The 10,409-nt window shown below is 43.7% G+C and overlaps 1 long non-coding RNA gene across 1 annotated transcript; it reads left to right on the top strand.

Moving 5' to 3' along the window:
• The first annotated feature begins 101 nt into the window (after positions 1-101).
• LOC106781808 (uncharacterized) lies at positions 102-10,099 on the top strand. Its single transcript, XR_011427031.1, has 3 exons — positions 102-187; positions 9,494-9,580; positions 9,705-10,099. It is a non-coding gene; the product is annotated as an uncharacterized lncRNA (long non-coding RNA).
• Positions 10,100-10,409: the final 310 nt, after the last annotated feature.

The following is a 10,409-nucleotide window of genomic DNA, read 5'->3' as shown; positions in this document are numbered from 1 at the left end:
GGCAACTGGCGGGCAGCAGCCAATCAGGGCGGGGCTTGCAGCCCGTGTGAATGGCCGTGGGACGCTAGTGGAGGCAGAAAGCTTCCTCCGGGTTGGGCCTCGGGCCGGGGCGGGGCTGAAGGTGGGGCGAGCGCCCTGGACCCGGAGGGAAGCAGGTCGAAAATGCTTATGTCACAGTCTGTTCCCGGTAGGACTTCCCGAGCTGGTGGGAGAGCTGGGACGCACCTAAGGGTTTATAGCTTGAGCGGGATTTAATTAGGGATGAGTCCTGGGAGCCGAAGGAACCACATGGAGCGTTCAGGGAACTACGTCTGGTTTGGTCTGGCTGGTACACGAGGCACGGAGGCTGAGGTGAGGGTTAGAAAGGAAACGAGGCAGAGTTGGCTTCAGAGCCGTGGCCTGTCCTCGAGCCATGGTGAATGGAGAGGATCGACCTGTTTAACAGCTATCCCCAGTGGTGGAATTGAGGGGACTCAATGCTGGCTGACTGTTGGGGGAGAATTGTGCTAGGATAAGGTCAGAGTTTCTGGTCTGGGTGGATGGCTGTGTCATTTTCTGAGATGGGCATCGTAGGAGGTGGGTGGTCAATGATAAGTGTAGTTTTAGCTAGGAATTGGAGATGGCGATAGGCAACGGATAGGATAGGTGTGATCATAGGATAGGTATGACCGACGAGAGTTGAGGGGCAAGGGCTAAGTGAGGAAAGAGCTGTAAGTGAAACTCTGCGGGCACAGAAAGGAGACTGAGGAGGGTCAGAGGTAAAAGAAGTGCTTAAGGCTTTCTAGACTTTTCCTTCACACGCTCTCAGACCACTGAGCTGTGAAGGGAGGTGGAGGAATAGGATTCAAGATCCTTCACCCCAGACCAAGTTTTCCCCATCTTTTCTCAGGCTCTGCACTCTGTGTAGACTGCCTCACACTGAGAGTCATATTGAGAGGTTTAAAGCACTTAGAGCGTGCCGAGCACAGAGTAAATGTAGCCATCCTTGGAGTTCAGGGTGGGGATAGAAGGCCGTGATAGAGACCTGCGATTTGGAACTCAGCCACACTCCTCAGGCCTCAGCATCCCAAGGGGAGTGAGACGTCCCTGGCATCATCCTTCCTAGCTTAGTCTTCTGAGTAACATGGCAGAGATGGCATCTACTGACATCAGGCAGCTGGATCAAGGTGATGATACCATAAATGTGACACAACTCATGAGCCTGTTAGAGTTCTGGAGGCTTGGAAATGGCTCAGGTTAAACATTGGAATCACCTTGCAAAAAGGTCATAAAACTACCAATTCCAGAGGCCCACCCAAACCAATTGAATCAGAATCTCCGGCAGTGATGCTGAGGCATAGGTGGTTTTTAAATGTTTCAAGTGACTCTGATAAGCAACCAGGGTTGAGAACCAGTGCCCTAACCCTCACCCTAACATTCCAAAGGTGACTTGGTTTCTCTCCTAGATGGGCTTCTTTGAAGGATTTAGGGTCAAAGGTGTGCTTTCTGGAGCTTCAGGCTGTTGTATTTTTCTTTCCTGGTTGCTTGAAGAAGCTTTTGAAGTTAGATTCAGCTATTTCTAATGCAACGTGAAGAACTCTATGAAACCAAGGCAACAGCTATACAAGAATTAATGACTTTGGAGACCAGAGCTTTTTCAGGATGAATGAATACGGAAGCCCTCAAGACCACAACCTTACCATCCCTTTCCAAACTGCTCTTTGCCTCTGCTGGAGGAACCCAGCCTCTTTGCACCTCCTACCCCATCATCCCACCACCCTGAGGCAGATGGCCCAGGATCAAGGCTGGAGGTGACGAGTGAGTGATGCCATGTGCCTCAAGAGCTACTCCAAGTTCATAACAGTTTTCAAAACTGAAAGTAACTCTGTGGTCAGCCTCAGAGGATGCTAGGGAATGAATTCATTTTTTGAAAATACTGAGGCAAAGAATCGAGCCATTCTCCTGTCTTTTGTATATGGCCCCTGCCTCAGGGCTACCAAATAGTTGATGAAGGGAAGTTTCCCTTTCTACAGAGTATTCCAGTTAATCAAAGAAGAAAGATGGAGCCAATCAAAATTTCACTATTTTTTAAACTTTAAAGACTTGCTAGATCCTAAGGAATCATCATCAGTGGCTCCTAACATCACTAAAAGATAACCAGATACTTTACAGTTCATGATGGAAGAATACACCATCCCCTATGAAATATTCTTGCCAAAGAAAATGAATTTGAATCTGGGTCTAACTACCGTTTTATAAGAAATACAAAACAACATCTTTTTTAATTATCAGGAAGAATTTAGAATGATCCATTTGGTAGTGGATTAGAGTTGGAAACATCAGTATAAATTTGTGTTTAGCTTAATTAGATATAGATGGTTACATATAGAAATATTTACAGATATGTGTATACAGAAGGCTTAGTGTACACATATATTTCCTTGCTCTGTCAGCTGAGGGCCTAAAAGCAATGATGCCGCAGTAGCAACAAGCACACGTAGTGCCCAGATCTTGATTTCTAATACAATTTTCCAGTAAAGGAACCAAGGACTCCTTGGAGAAATGGCTGATTCTAGCACTGGGGCAGGAAATATACATGATGGATACAAGATGAGCCTGGAGCATCTTGTGATGCCAGAAAGCAAGGAAATGCACCCTCCTAAATTTTTTTAAATGAAAAGGAAAAAAACCAATATTGATGGGAGTAGGTCAAAGGGACAGGGACACAGGAGCCAACTGACAGAGTTCGCAATAGCCAAAGCTGAAACAATGTGAGCAACAAAATAAAGCAGTATTGGATTATAACCCAAAGTCTAGAAAACATACTACAGGTCCATACTGATAGAAATAATGAATAAGTAAATAAGTGAGGGGGAAGAGACAAATCTCCCAGCAGAGGCATTTGAAATAAAGTAGATAGTCTGCCCTCAAAGAGGTGGCACATAACTGCCCACTCCTTCAGCAAGGGCTGTGGACAGCGGCTTCCTTCCCAAGAGGACAGTATGGAAAGATGGGGGAGGGGGTCAGCTGTGTAACTTTGTGAAGAAATCTGACACCTTAGCCATGTGGTCAAGGTCAACATCAACTGTGCTAAGTCATGTTGCTAGTATGCACCCTTGACGTGATGTGATGAATATGGTACTTAATGTCAGTGGTCTTCCTCCCAAAATGACCTAACCTTGGTCTAATCATGAGAAAAGCATTAAACAAATCTCAGTGGAGGGGCGGTCTACAAAATACCTGCCCAGCACGCCTCCAAACTGTTAAGGTCATCAGATATGAGGAGAGTCTGAGAAACTGTCACAAGAAAGAGGACCCTGAGTCATGATGACTAAATGTAATGGGGTATCCTAGGTGGGATCCTGGATCAGAAAAAGGACATTAGATAAAAATAAGGAAATCTGAATAAAATATGGACTTTGATTAATAATAACATATTGATATTGGCCCATTATTGTAACAAATATACCATACTAATGTAAGAATAATAATAGATTAATAATAGGGGAAAGTGGGTGGACCAAATGGGCACCGTCTGTACTATCTTCCCAATTTTTTCTGTAATCTAAAACTTTTAAAAAATAAAGTTTGTTTTTAAAAAACCAGGAAGATGCAATCAGTAAAAGCTAGACTGAAGGAAACTCTATAAGACAAATGCCCTGGTTTCTTCAATAAGTGAATTTCAAGAGGAAAAAGAGATGGAGGCAGAATCTCTACATGGAAGGCGCTAGAGGAGACAGATCATTTGAAGCAGCTGTGCTTTATTTGGATCCTAATTTGAAGAACAAACTCAAAGAGGTTAGATCGTGGGGTAATATGAATACAGACTGGATATTTGATATATAGAAATTATTGATAAATTTTTAAGTTTAAGAATAGTGTTGTGGCTTTTTAAAAATTTTTCTTTATCTTTTAGAGATGCATGCTGAAATATTTATGAATGATATGATAAAAATAATCCAGAAAAAGATAGTGGGTGAGAGTATAAATAAAATAAGATTAGCCATGAATTGATCATTTTTGAAGCTGAGTAATGGTTCCATAACAAGAGCTTATTATATTATTCTCTTTATTTTATATAGTTTGATGTTTTCCATAGTAAAAAGTTGAAAATAAAAAGATCTTTGACTTCTTATGAAGTTAAAGGTAAAGGTTATAATTTACATTTGAATAAAGCTTTGCATTTCGCAAACCTTTTCACAGACAGGAGAGGGAGAGGCAGGTAGGGGTCCAGGCTCACTTTTTAGGCAGAAAGAAGACTGCGTCTAACATCTACCATCTGCCAGGAAGTTTTCAATCATTCCACTTAATCCCCATAAGCTTTTCCAGGTGTTTGAAATGCAAAGGTTGAAATCTGCTCATTTTGAAGAATAGACAATGGGGAGCGGGTAGAAGGTGCCACCAGCAGAGAAAGGGCTAGATGCTGTTGTTATTATTATTATTTTTAGGCATTCACATACCTGGTCATATCCAGCAGCCTTAAAGGAGGCGGCATTCCATATAAGCCAGACCTGTTCTTGGTTCTGTGCAGGTCCAGCATCAAAAATACCCACCGCCAAGCTGTCTGGAGCTCTTTAGGTGGATCCATTTCACCATAAAGACAGAACTTTTCAGACACCTCCAGCTTCATGCCTGGACCCCTTCCCCTGAATGCCCCACAAGCCCCTCAACCCCACCACCCCCAGGAACAAACTCAGTATTTCTCCACCTCATCTGCATCTCTTGTGTCCCCAGCTCTGTGAATGTCCCACTGCCTGTCCAGTCACCCATGCTGGAAACCTAGGAGTCCTCCCAGACAACTCTTTCACCCCAACCCAGTCAGTCCTCACTTCTCTCGCTTCCCTCTCATCATCTCCCCTCTCAGTGCCCTGACTTCATCAGGTGAAAGTCAGGCCTTCATCTTTTCTCACCAGGACTTCTCCTCCTCACTGCCTCCAGTCTCACCCTCTTCAAACCTGCCCTCCACACAGTTTCCTGATACCCCTAGAAGTCATGCACTGTCGATACCTCTTCAGGGGCTACTCCTGCTGCAGGATACAGCAGGGCCAACTCAGCAGCTCAGATCTGAGCTTTGACTTCTGCTTTAGTGATCTGCTGCCAAAACATATTGTAAACTGTAGTGGCTTAATACAACAATAACACTTCTTATTTCTCAGTGTCTGTGGATCAGAAATTAAGGAATGGCTTAGCTGGATGGTTCTGGCCCAAGGTTTCTCATGAGGTTTTAGTCCATATGTCAGCAAAGGCTGCAGTCGAATGAAGGCTTGACTAGGGCTGGAGAATTTGCTTCCCAGGTGGCTCACTGACATGGCTGGAAGTTAGTCCTGGCTGTTGGCATAAACCTGTTTCATGCCATGTAAATCTCTCCATAGGGTTGTTTGAGTGTCCTTATGACATGGTGGCCAGCTTCCTTCAGAGTGAGTGATCCAAGAGAAAGCAAGATGGAATCCATGTCTTTTATGACCTAGTCTCAGAAGTCATACATGACCACCTCTACAGTATTCTATTGGTCACACAGGCCCCCCCCCCCAACCCCGATGCAATGTGAGAGGGAACTACACAGAGCAGGAATACCAGAGGTGAGGATCATTGGGGGCCATCTTGGAGGCTGGCTACCACACCTTCCTCTCAAACCGACATAGACACTCACACACTTTACGTACCACCAGCACAGTAAGATTTCAAATTTCCAGAATCCACAAGGCTGTGTCATCATTCTTTGAGTTCTTTATGCCTACAAGATCTTTTCCTCTCTCTTACTGCCTGGTGAATTTTTTTGTCCAGCTTTATTAAGGTATAATTGACAAATAAAAGTTGTATATACTTAGGTGTACAACATGTTTTGATATATATATACACACATTGTGAAAGGATTACTACAATCAAGCTAATTAACATATCCATCACCTCACATAGTTACCATTTTTTATGTGTCTGATGAGAACACTTAAGATCTACTTTCTTAGCAAATTTCAAGTATACAATAAGACATTATTACTATTAACTACAGCCACCATGCTATACATTAGATCACCAGAACTTATTCATCCTGTAGAAGTAAACTTTGTACCCTTTGACCAACATCTCCCTATTTCTCCCACCCCCAGCCCCTGGCAACCACTGCTGTACTCTCTGCTTTTATGAGTTCAGCTTTTTAAGATTCCACAGGTCAGTGAGGTCATGCAGTGTTTGTCTTTCTGTGTCTGACTTACTTCATTTCGCATAATGTCTTTCAGGTTCACCCACGTTGTTGCAAATGGCAAGATTTCCTTCTTTTTAAAGGCTGAATAATATTCTGTTGTGTATCTTGTAAATATATCACATATCCTTTACTCACTCATCCGTCAACAGACACTTAGGTTGTTGCTATTGCCTGATGGATCGTTCAAAATTGCGTGCCTAAACTTGGTGCCTGATACGGGATGGGAACTCAATACATGTTGAGCTAAAATCCAAAGGCGAATTAGACCACGTCTGCAGAAGAGATGGTCTCTGTAGGCTCCATGCTCCTGTGCGGCGTTGCCTGGAAACACGCTGAAAGCCAGGAAGGACAGAGTTCGTGGTTCACCTGAGCCATTTTGAAAAAAGGGTATCCACATTTTTTCTGAGAATCCACATAATCATTTAATCAGAAGTGAATTTCCCCACCCCCATATTTATGAAAATCAATGCCAAAAAGAACAGAGTCCGAGGATTTGATAAAAATTGTTAAAAGAAGATGTAGAAAGAGAGTGAAGTCAGGAGAAGAAAGGTATATTGGTTCGCTTATTGCCATAATAACGCCTCATAATAAGCAACCACGAAACCTGAGCAGCATCCAGCAATTAACATTTGCTTCTGGCTCCGGGGGTTGCAGATGGCCTGCAGTGGCTCTGCTTTATTCCGCAGTGGCTGGGATGACTGCATCACTCCTATGGGTTCGCGGGGTGGCTCTGCTCCATATCTCTCACCCTGCCCCGCCCGGGACTGATGGGCCAGCTGGCGAGGGCAGAGGTGGCAGAGAACATGTCCGACTGCACCTACAGGCTTCCCGCTCCTGAGTGACCACTCAGCCAATACAAGTCCTGTGGCCAAACTCAGAATCAAAGGGTAGGGAAATATCCTCCTCCCAAGGGGGTGGGAAGAACCGCAAAGTTACATGGGAACAGGGGTCCAGGGAGGGGTGAATTGGAACCCAAAATTCAATCTTTCAGATCAGGAAAAAGCCACAATATTTTGGAAAGAAAAAAATTTCTAGCTGCTGAAAGATTGTCTCCCAAACTGAACCCACAAATCTAATTTGAAAACATTCCTGTTGCAGTCAAGATTTCGATTCTGCATAAATTTTAATGACTCTGGTTCTCCTAATGAATATTTATGAATATATTATTTTATAATGTATATTTGTCAGACCACATTTCTGAATTTCTCTCTGAAGTTGGGAAGAATTGAGCATCCTAGGGTACTGGGGATGCTGCTTACTTTGGGGTCACACAGGCAGGTCAATGAAATGTAAGATGGGCTGAGGCGTTGGACAGAAGCCACACTGGACCTCAGAGCCCACTCGTTTGCCTTTTCAGAGCTGCTTTCTTTGTGGCCTCTTAGCTCTTAGCCGACTATCAGCGAATTTCTAGTCAAGTGCTAGCTGAAAATGGCTAAAAGTGTTTACTTTTGGAGTGCATGTGCGTGGTGGTAGTAGAGTCTCAGAAGCCTAAAGAAGCCTTCAAAAATGAACCTCCAATGATGGGAGATCAGGCAGCCTGACAATAAGTTAATGATTTTCTCCAAAGTCAAGAGCACCTTACAGCATTGAAAGCACTTCCACACATTATGCTGAACCCCATTGGCAATTTCATGCGATTCAACCTGTTACATTATCTTACCTGTTCTTTACAACAATCTTTAGACATAGGCAGGAAACAAAGATGCAGAGAAAATGACTTGCCCTGGATCACACAGTAAATGGCAAGAGTGGGTCTAGAGTCCAAGTCAGCTGGTATGAAGTTCAATATTTTTCCCTTATATGGGTTGTGGCAGATCATTTTAAAACATTCTTGACTGTGGTTCCCCCCGCCCGTCTCTCCTGTCCCCTGCTCCCTGTCTGTCTGTCTGTCTGTCTCTCGCACATCCCCTTCTCCTTCTCTTTGCCTCATTTTTCATTTTTGTTCTTTTATCATTGTGGCGGCCTGGCCCCATTCCCTTCTGACATATTGGTTAGCAATCTCATCATGTAGAAAGAGGAGTGAAAGGTTTCCCCCTTGAGGTGCTGTTTAATCGTGCCAGCCTCCTTTATCCCAAGCCCGCTGTGAGGCTGGACTCTTTCATAAGAGACCTAGAGCTTCTGCTCCAGCCTCAGCCCCAAATACATTAAATAATTAACTTCCATCACTCTTCTTTGTGTGCCTTATCTCCGCATCACCCAAAATAGCTAGTGGCATTTCCTCTACATAAATAGAAAGCAGAAAGGTCAATTGGCATTTGTGAAATATATATATTTTTTACAACGCAGCAAGCTAGCAGGGTCCCTTTGTTCCCTCATACCTGTGACTGTTTCATAACAAGCAACTTCCTAGTTCTCTAATTCCTCAGCCAATTTCCACTCAGCATCTTGCAATTTGGTTAGTGATTCATACCCATGGTTGGAGTTGCCCAAAATTAACAGAGTATGGCTGAAGGAGAAAGCGTTTTCCCAATGGTAATATTAAAAGGTATTTTCTTCTACTCATCTTAAATCTTGTGCCGCCATTCTCAGTAAACCAAATGAAAGGTAAACATGAGTGAGTTTCTTTTATACAGCATGGAGCTGTGATCCAAAATGCTGTTTCCTCCTAGCCTTCCTTTCTTTTAAGCCTGATATGGTGTACAGCACAAATCGCAGGAGGATAAGATGTTTTCAGTCTGCACCCATCTTCCTAGACATTGTAGGAGATCAGAATATGCCACCCCAAAATATGCCACTTTACCATAAGGATTATTCTGAGCTGAAAGTTAAGAAACAGCAGATGCTGGAAGAGCTCTCTGCCTTTCCCCTTTCTACCTAAAAGCATAAATTTCCCATGAGAAAAGTACCTTCCCTGGACTGGAAGAGGAGAACATTATTATCACTGGAGATGGGGTGTCAATGCCAAGATTGATCTGTACAAACAAACCTACTTGAATAAACTCTTATTTTCCACTAGTTTCCCCTGTTAGGAAAGAGACAACAGGGGCTGGCCCTGTGGCCACATGGTTAAGTTTCACTGGTTCAGATCCTGGGTGCAGACATGGCACTGCTCATCAGGCCATGTTGAGGCAGCATCCCTCATAGCACAACCAGAAGGACCTACAACAAGAATATACAACTATGTGATGGGGGGCTTTGGGGAGAAGAAGAAGAATAAAAAGAAGATTGGCAACAGACGTTAGCTCAGGTGCCAATCTTTGGGGAAAAAAAAGAAAGAAACAACAGGCCCAAAATGGAGTCACTTGTGCTAGGCCCCACATCAGCAAATGAAGACTGAATACCTAACCTAATTGCAGTCTCAACCTCTCCCAGGAATGTGACCTTTAACCAGTCAGTCTGGAATTTCCTGGTCAACACTAATAAGGAAATCTGCCTGATAGACCTCCACTGTCCCCCAAGGTAAGGTGACTCTGCCTGAAATAAACCACTCTTTGGTAATGTTACCATGGCTTTTGGCCCCATAAGATATTAACCACAACCTGCTCAGAACAAGCCTAACATATTACCTTTGGCTTACAGGAAGGAAACCACAAAGGGAAGAAGGAGAAGATGGCTGAGACCTGTGGTCAGGACCAGTTTAAACTGGTTGGAGGCAACATGGTGGTCCAACTTAATCTGACATAGACCCTGCAGCTCATTATATGTTCATCGTAATATATTACCATACTAAATAACACACCTACTGTGGCCGTGACAGGAAACACCAGACCAAATAAGGAAAGAAAAGAGGTGGTACCCTATTTCCCAGACAGGCCTGCCCCTTTCTCTGAATAACTATGAATATTCCTCCCCTTCACTGCCTTGACCCCTTATAACAATAGCTTAATTGCCCCAAGAGCTGAGAAATTGATTTGTGAACTTAGCTTCTGCTTCTCCATTCTTTGGCCATTGAATAAAGCTTGTGCTGTTGAACGCTCAGCTTTGGTTTTGTTTCAAATCCATGACACGGAACAGGAAAGAACCCTCTTGGGGAAGGGATGGATTGTGGGTATGAGGCCCACCCGTGGACCCCTTCTCTGAGCTCCGAGTGTGGGTTGGAGTCCCAACAGAGTGGGGTGAAATTGGTAACACTAATAACTTCCTTGTCCTGCCTCCTTTTGCCTATAAAAATCTTCTATCTTGTACATCTCCTCTGAGCTCCTTTCTATTTGCTAGATGGGATGCTGCCTGATTCATGAATTGTTGAATAAAGCTAATTAGATCTTTAAATTTACTCAGTTGAATTTTG

The sequence above is a fragment of the Equus caballus genome, chromosome 16 (genome assembly GCF_041296265.1).
Source record: "Equus caballus isolate H_3958 breed thoroughbred chromosome 16, TB-T2T, whole genome shotgun sequence".
NCBI classification, from domain to species: Eukaryota; Metazoa; Chordata; class Mammalia; order Perissodactyla; family Equidae; genus Equus; species Equus caballus.
Note: the sequence above shows the minus strand (reverse complement) of the source record. Positions and strands in the feature narration are given on the sequence as shown.